Genomic DNA, 8,787 nt, shown 5'->3' with positions numbered 1-8,787 from the left:
ACAGGCACATACATGGTCCATGTAGAGCACACTTTTAGAAAAATGGAACTCACCAGAAGGAATCCTAGAACAACATTGTACTCGCGCATCATAGCAAAAAGATGCAGATTTGTTAGTCCTTCTGAGCTGAAGTTAGTTTGGTCTTGTGGGGAGTAATGTAACCATCCTTCAACTGCTCCTTCTGATGAGAAGATAGACATGGCTTCTTCATCCTGGCATAATCGGAACTAGTCACTTCACGTACTCCATATTCTTCTTCAGAGGAAGATGATCCTGTTGTGCAAAGACAAGAGGACTACTAAATGCTAGCATCCCTGTTTGCTCGAAAAAAAGGAAAGGAAATATTTAAAACAACACAGATGAAGCACTTCTTAAGGACAATACCACTTTTTCATGACAGTATCTAAACAGTAGCACAACACCAATAGAGATGACAAAGCTCAATCATATGGATGAAATCAGTGGGCGAGGACCAACCTTTGTCAGGAGGCTTATTGTGTAGACAATACAGATGAAGCACTTCTCCGGAACCATCTGTTGCTATCTACGGTGGTGGCCATGCTTACTATACACTCCTCGATTAGTTTAATGTTTCCAACATCTTCTTGTGCAGTTCCACTAAAATATATGGTATCTTCAAAGAAGATCCCTGTTTGCACAAGTTGAGATAATTACATATTACATTAAGAGTGGCATCAAATCAGTGGCAAAACAATTGCTCGTTCCAGCCATAGCAATAAATTAAGATGCAAAACTATATCATTACTTGTGTCATCACAGTTCCAGTGCTTCATTACAGCACCGGGAGTTGATTTTTGTTTTTCTTCTGCTTGTTCTTCCCCTTCATCACTTGGTTCAATAACAGACAAGCTTCGCCTTCAATGTAAGATTTGGCATGTCAATTAGGGAGCACAAGTATAGTACTAAACTTAATTTTCTGATGAAAGTGGCAAAATACAGGCCAGCAGTTGTGAAATATCCTTATCTTACCTCAATGGGATATTACGGTGCACATACAGATTGGAAGTCTTGTCTCCATTTGTGCAGTTCACTAAAATCAAGCAACATTATTGTACAAGTAGCACAACATATCAAAGCACACTGCAGAATCATGTGAAAGAAGGCTAGTACTAACCTCTCATGATGCGGAATTCAAACAACTCACAAGAAGAAGATCTGAACCAAATTTGCCTTAACGGATAGGAAGTAAGATCTCCTCTTGTGCAGTTGCACTAAGATCAAGCAATCAAGCAACGTTGTCGGTGTGACATTTTGGTTGAACTGCACAAAACACTCTTAAAACAAAAGTGTTTTGTGCAGTGCAACAAAAGGTCACAATGGCAACGAGGTGAAGTAGATAACCCTGTTTACACAGAGGTGCAAAGGAAACAATTAGTGGTCAATAACGGTGGATGACACAGAAGCCAACAAAAAGAAGCATCTACCTTATCTAAATGGGAAAGAAAGCAAGACAGTAGCATTTCTCAAACAGTGGCATTGATTAATATTAACATTGAGATTATATTAACAATAAAATTTGTTAAACATGTAATTTGCTTTTAACTGTGGCATTGCATCAATTTTCCAGCGGCATTATTAGAGGGTGTTTGTTTACAGGGACATTTTGGAGTAGGGACTAAAAAAACTCCATGTCAGTCCCATCTAAACCAAACATGAGGGACTTTTAGGGACTAAAAGTGGGCATTTGGGACTAAAGAAAGAAGACCCCGAGGGAGTCTTTTTGGGAATTTTTCCAACAGTTGCCCCTGCCACGCATCGCACCTTGTCTCTATTAGTTCATTACTAGGGGTAACATGGTCTTTTAGCATGTCATTTAATAACCTCTAGTCCATGTTTAGTCCCTGGAACCAAGCAGGTAGGGACTAGGGAGTTTTTAACCAAACAGGGCCTTAGATTAACAACAACTAATGAGTTGCACGGGACAGTGGATGCACCAGCACCATGTGCATCTACCGATGTACTGTGGTCATGCACAGTCTGTTGCAACAAAGAAAAAACAACCAAGGAGCATATTTGTGTTGGTCCCAGTTTTGTTATCTTTAGACACCTTTCCCTATGTGAGCGCAGCAAATCTAGTCCTGCTCAAACTCTACAGCCTTGTCCCTTCCTTTCCTTTTTGAACTAGTACATTCGCCCCTTCCTTTCCTCTTTGAACCACGTCCTAGATTTATGCGATACAACTTTCCCCACTACTTTCCCCCATTCCTTTCCTCTTTGAACCACGTCCAAGATTCATGCTATACAACTTTCCCCTTTCATTTCCTCTTTGAACCACGTCCTAGATTCATGCTATATACAACTTTTCCCACTACTTTCCCCCACTCCTTTCCTCTTTGAACCACATCCTAGATTCATGGTATACATGCAGCTAGAGCAATGCATGTGGAGTAAGTAAATTATACCTTAAGGTTCTTGGGGCGTGGTTCGGTGGGCGACGGGACGGCGACGAAGAAGAAGGGGTCGGAGGCCCTCCCGCGCCGCCGCTGGCTGGAAAGTGAACAGCTGCGCCGGTAGCCCCTCACCGACGGCGACATCGTTAAGCCTCCTTCCCTTCCCGGCGGACGGATCCTGCCGGCTCTTTGAGCAGCAATGAGGGGAGAGAGAGGCCAATGAAGTCATGTTTAGATCTGGAGAGGGCGAGAGAGTGTGAAGAGAGCAACTACTCCCTCCGTTCCAAATTACTCGTCGAAGAAATGGATGTATCTAGAACTAAAATACATCTAGATACATCCATACCCGTGACAAGTAATTCGGAACGGAGGGAGAGGGCGAGAGAGTGTGAAGAGAGCAACTACAAGCGCTGAGGCTCCAGCGTGTATATATATAGTGGAGAGAGAGTGTGAAGCGTGCAAACCCTAGAAAACATTTTGACCAGTCAAATAATCCTCCTGGCACAAATTATGCTCAAGTGTAGTTATCGAACCCGAGACCTCAAGTTAGAAGGTGCAACGGGACCAAGGTGCGTGCGTGTGTGCGTGTGTGTGTGTGTGTATGTGTGTGTGTGTGTGTGTGTGTTTAACAGCATGTGTGTGTTAGAGAGAGCGACAGATTGACCTACTCCTACAGAGAGATGTTGTGTAGTGTACGATTTTAGCCGCAAGAGTTGGTGCATCCTCTCGTTTCCGGGCATGTCCGGTAGGGACATGCGGACAGCTGCCACGCCCGCTCCTGACCAGCCTGGCCCACCCAAAGCCCCTCCATCACCCGCGTGCGCTTCCCACCCGAAACGGTCAGCACCGCTCCAAAGAATCGGTGCCGCATTCATGCTCGGGCAGAGCGGACGCGACCTCTCACTGGCGCAAGAGTGATCGTTACTGCTGGGTCTATGTGATTTGACGACTCATTGGTCTTTATTACTAAGGTGGTAGGACTGCTGGATGTCCCATGCTTTCGACGAAAGGAGGTACTACTACTAGATTACAATTTTCTCCATTCTTACAGTGAAGGCATGCAAGAGCAGTGAAAACACGCAGGCTCAGTGATTACATGGCCCACCTCACACTATCATCGTGCGACACCTAACTCTTTACATAGTACTCCCTCCGTTCCTAAATATTACTAGACGAGTCCCCGTGCGTTGCCTCGGAACAGCGGTATATCTCTCTGCGCAAAATTATCTATTTCATAGAACTAAAAAAACTCTATAACCGCATGACAAATGTGGTAGCCAAACTAAATAAACTCCCATCATCATTTAGATCATCCCACGTAAGGAAAAAAGACCAACCAACTCCTACTGCATAATGGGATTATATTTTTCTTTTTGACATGTTAATGGGACTTAAAAGCTCACTTACATGCATGCTACCGGTGCATGCTCGCATGCAGACATGTTGATGTGATTTAAAACCCACTCACATGCATGTGCCATGGTATTTCTGCATGCTTGCATGTGGCTTAGTGCGGAGCCTCTCAACGTCTAGATCAGACGACTATTATGGACTGATTTACTTCATCTAACGGCTACATCAATTTTGATGATGTGGCTCAAGGAGAGGATAGAGAATTCCTAGTAGTGGGGGCTAGCTATACTAGTAGATAAGTCTTTGTAGAGATTCCACTACATATGGAACAAAATGAATGAATCTACACTTAAAATGCATCTATATACATCCGCATGTGGTTCATCGTGAAATCTCTACAAAGACTTATATTTAGGACGGGGGAGACGGCGTACTAAGCAAGCTTCTCCTCATTCTGCGAGTTGACGGGACACATCAAAAGTACTCCAGTGTATAGAGCCTTGCCTCTAAGGTAGGCCCCACATAGTTTGCCTCTTTTTTTAACATAACACGTCAAGTCGCAATTTGTTTGTTCACCCATGGTAGACGATCCTCCCTCCACCAAGTGGACAACTAGTACACGTGCCAAGCTACCACGTGGGCTGCCTTTTTCGTACAGAAATGAGCTCCACAGTGTACCCGCGTGGGTGTGGTTGGGAAAGAGACGGGAGTACGTGTGTCGTGCATGCACCTCTTCTCTTCGTGCACATCCCCCACCTACGTGGGTGTGTGTGAGAGATACAAACCGCGTTCGTGAGTGTTTTTTGTTTTGGGGTGGGGGTGGGGTGGGGGTTGATTTCATGAATTATTTGTGGGAAAATGTGTCGATGACATCTCAAACAAAATTTTGCATGCAATGTGTGTGAAATGGATGCCTATCCATATCATACATAGAGGGTTGGGCAATCCACGAGAAGAGAGGGAGGGGTCATAGCTATCGATAGAGTCAAAGAGAGGATCAAGTGGGTGGGTGCGAGATCGATGAAGAGAGCCATCGAAATTGTGTGTGTGTGTGCAAGTCAAAGATATAGGGCGACTGGCCTACCGGAACGTTAGAGGGCACATGTCAAGTTTGTCTGTGGCAGGGAGACATGACTAGAGTGCTCGATGTATCGGTGTGTGTGGGGGGAGGGGGTGGGGGGAGGGGTAGGCAGAGGCCTAACTATAGAGGTAGAACGACTCGTATATGTGTTGAGAAGGAGAGACCCAGGTATGTCTTGAGGGAGATCGGTCGACATCCATACATAACTGAAGGACGGGAAATATGATGGGACAGAGAGAGAGAGGAGAGACAGAGGGAGGGAGAGGGGTAGAGTGCTGGATGGGTGATGGAGTTGCTTCTCAAAGATGGTGGGAGAGGCCTACTAGACAAACTGAGGGTGGAACTGCAATGTTATCAATAAGAGTGGGGATGTGTTTTTGTGTGTGCCTGTGCGTGATAGATCTGTCGGGACGCATCCATGGATGATGAAGGGGAACCATGTGTTTGGTAAGCAAACCTAACTAGATCGGTAGATCAATTGTTGTTTGTCGGAGGAAGGGAGAGACACAACTAATGAGGTAGATCGATTGACGTGTGGGTAAAAACGAGTTATAAGGACCTATCTAGCTATATGTATAGCGAGAGATCGGTCGGTGTACGTCCATTTGTTAGAGGCAAATAAGGCCCAGCGAGACGTATAGACAGAGAGAATGGAGCTAGGAGGTGGTGCGAGAGGCCCAACTACTAGCTAGATACGGGGAGGAGTGTGCGGTTGTGAGATCGATGAAAAGAGGGGTGAGAGTTTACATGTGTGTCTGGCCGTATGAGAGACACGAGGCAAGGACACATAAAGGAGGAGATTGAAGGTGTGTGTGTATGTTGTAGGCAGGCATCGCTGGAGAGGTTTATCGATCGGTGTGTGTCGGAAAGGAGTTGTGGAGACTCTGGGAGAACGACCTAAAGAAAAAAAATGAATGTGCCCGGTGTATAGAATGCTGAGGGAGGGGGAGGGCGTGTGCATGCACGAGAGAAAGTTAGTGGTAGCTACAAAGGTTAGAGGATTGTGTGGGTGTAAGAGACTAACAAAGATCATAATTTGATATGAAAGCAGATTCATATATTTGAATAGGAGATCATAGTGTTTTAAAAATTGCATGCATGAAAATAGCGGTGATACACATGCTGTGCACATGTTATACCATAATGTGATAATGCATGGCGTTTGCAGCTCACAGCTAAATGCCGAACAATCTAAACCATACTATACATCAAACAATCTCACATTTTATTTTAATTTGTGATAATGTGTGGCGTTTGCAGCTTACAACTAAATATCGAACAATCTAAACAACACTATATATCGAACATTCTCACATTTTATTTGAATTTGTGGTAATGTGTGGTGTTTGCAACTCACATCTAAATACTTGTAGGCGTAGGGGACGGGGCACCATACATAATGTGATAAACACATTATACATATGAGACATGGTTTAGATTATGAAGATCTAGCTAGAGCTAGAAATGTAATGTGACTTGAAATCAAAATAAAGTGGATTCAAAAAATCTAGTTCGAGTTCATATAGTGCACATAGTTCATATGTAACTCGAGACTAATCATGTGGTGTGCTGTGAAGATAATACACAAACGATGGTTTAACTTGACAATAATGATGATTGTAGATCTTATTAAAACAGCGAAACGAATTCAAATGCTTTGACTTCACAACAATCATTACTGTAGATCTTATTCAAATAGAGAAACGAATTCAAATTTAGTTCATATTGAAGCAGTAGTATATACGTTTGGAATGCACTAAAACGTTCATTTGAGTAGTAGGTTCCATGCATTATACACACAGCGAAATATTTTAATTGAACATAACATGAATTCAATGTTTTGAATGACATTTGTAGTGCGCATTGATTTGGTACAGTACACGTTAGGCTTGTCCGGAAATTTCAACCCGCGCCTTGTTAGCCCGAAATATTTAAGATATATCTTTGTCTCGTTGTGCTCCGACAACTCCCTCCATCTCAACCCGCGCCTTGCTATTCCGAAATTACAAAGCGCGTGATAACTCCCACCTCCTGTGAAATCCCAAAACGCGAAATGCCCGTGGTACCCCTGAACCGAAAGAACTGCCTCAAATCGGTGGGGGCACTTTCGTAACTTACCCCACATTTCGGACAAGCGCGTCTCTAAGCCATGGTTCCCCACTGCCATCCCATCCGCCCACCCATTCGTACACCGAGGCCGTGAAAACCCGTGACAAAACCCCACACCCTGCTCCGTCCACCACCCAGCCGGAGCCTCTTCCCCAACGACGTCGTCCACAGCAACACCTCAACGTCCCTCATCCACCGTACCAGATGAGGATCTGTTGTCGATCTCATCGTCCCGCCGGTTCAGCCACCCCGTCCTCCACCTCCAAGGAGCTGCCCTGACATTCCCCTCGTCTTTCGCGCCACCTCCATTCCCACACCGCCGTCTTCACCTGCACCACCGGAAGAGCATCATCATCACCGTTTCCTCGGATGAAGCTGCGGCCTAATCGGTGCCACCAAAGAGGTTGTACACTAATCGCCGCATTTTCTTCTTGATTCGATCTCACGGTGCTGCTGGCGCTCGGTCCCGAGCCAACACGGCGCGGCTCCATCCACGCGGCGTCGCCGGCCACTTCCTCCACGGCATCGCTCCCTCGGCACCGACGTCCACATCAGTAGGAGCTGCTGCTGCTTTAGCTCTCGCTCGCGCTGCTGCTCTGCTCTTGCTCTCGGTCCCCAGCCTGGTCTGCTCTTGCTATTGCTCTTGCTCGTGCTGCTGCTCTCGCTCTTGCTCTTGCTTGCGATGCTGCTCCGATTTAGCTACACTTCAGTCGACTGAATCGACTTTTGGGTCAGTCGATTTTCAGGGGGTGGGGGAGGGGGGCTCACCAGGGTGAAGGGAGAACCAGCCGCAGCGGGGAGGGGGGCTCGCCGGAGAGGTACCCCACTATCTATCTTAGGGTTCGGGATGGGGGCGGTGGTCGCCGGCGGTGGCGGCGCGTTGGCGGGACGATGCCGTGGGGATCGTCGGAGAAAAAGCTCGGCACGGGGGGGGGGGAGCTAGAGGGATGGCCGGGGCGGCGGCGGACCGGCGATGGGGAGTGTTTTCGGGGCGGGCAGGGCGGTGCACCGCCGGCCGCGGGTGGCGGGGGGCTGCTGTTTGGCTGGTGGTGGCTGGCGGCTCAGGGGGGTGGAGGTTGAAGATGAACCACAGGCCCTTGATTTCGTATCCAACGGCTGCAAAATCGACTGACAGAGATGAAAAAGTCAGTCGACCGACGTGTAGCCTCACCTTGCTAGTGCGTTCAGTTTCGACAACAAAATTCAGTTTCGACAGTTAAGTTCAGTTTCGACAGTTAAGTTCAGTTTTGACAGTTAAGTTCAGAGATGAGCGGCTGATGTATTTTACATCTAGCACTTTGTGGTTATGTATTTTACATCATGTATTGGAGATGCTATTAGAATTCCACTCAGGTTAATGTTGTTTGTTATCTCTCTTATCCTGCTTCAGCCTCGGCGTCGTACAACTCACCGGAGCTGCTCCAACGACAAAACCCTCCATCACAGCGGAGCAGTACCTCGGGCTCCATCTCTAGACGCCTAAGATCTTCTTCCCCTCCTCCGACAGCAAAGTCAGCCAGAGCATCCTCACCGGCCAACCCAGTCACGCTGAGATTGACATGGCTTTGCCAAAGAGGTTGTACACTTGTTGCCTCTCTTTTTTACTCTAGGTGTTATATATATTGTCCACTGAGCACACAGATTTGTTCCTTTAGTGTCTCCTTGAAAGAAAAAATGTAGGAATTTTAATTTTCACTTGTCCTCCTTTTCAAATTCCTATTCATGAAGCACAAGACTAAGAGATAGTAGCATAATAGCATTATAACCATAAATTTTCTTGTGGTTTGACTTAATCTCACGATGCTTCTTTGCATCCTGTGATCTTCCAATTGT

Source organism: Triticum urartu, chromosome 7A (assembly GCF_056163025.1).
Source record: "Triticum urartu cultivar PI428250 chromosome 7A, HENAU_Tu73, whole genome shotgun sequence".
NCBI classification, from domain to species: domain Eukaryota; kingdom Viridiplantae; phylum Streptophyta; class Magnoliopsida; order Poales; family Poaceae; genus Triticum; species Triticum urartu.
The sequence above is the reverse complement of the archived record's forward strand: the minus strand, read 5'-3'. Positions refer to the sequence as shown.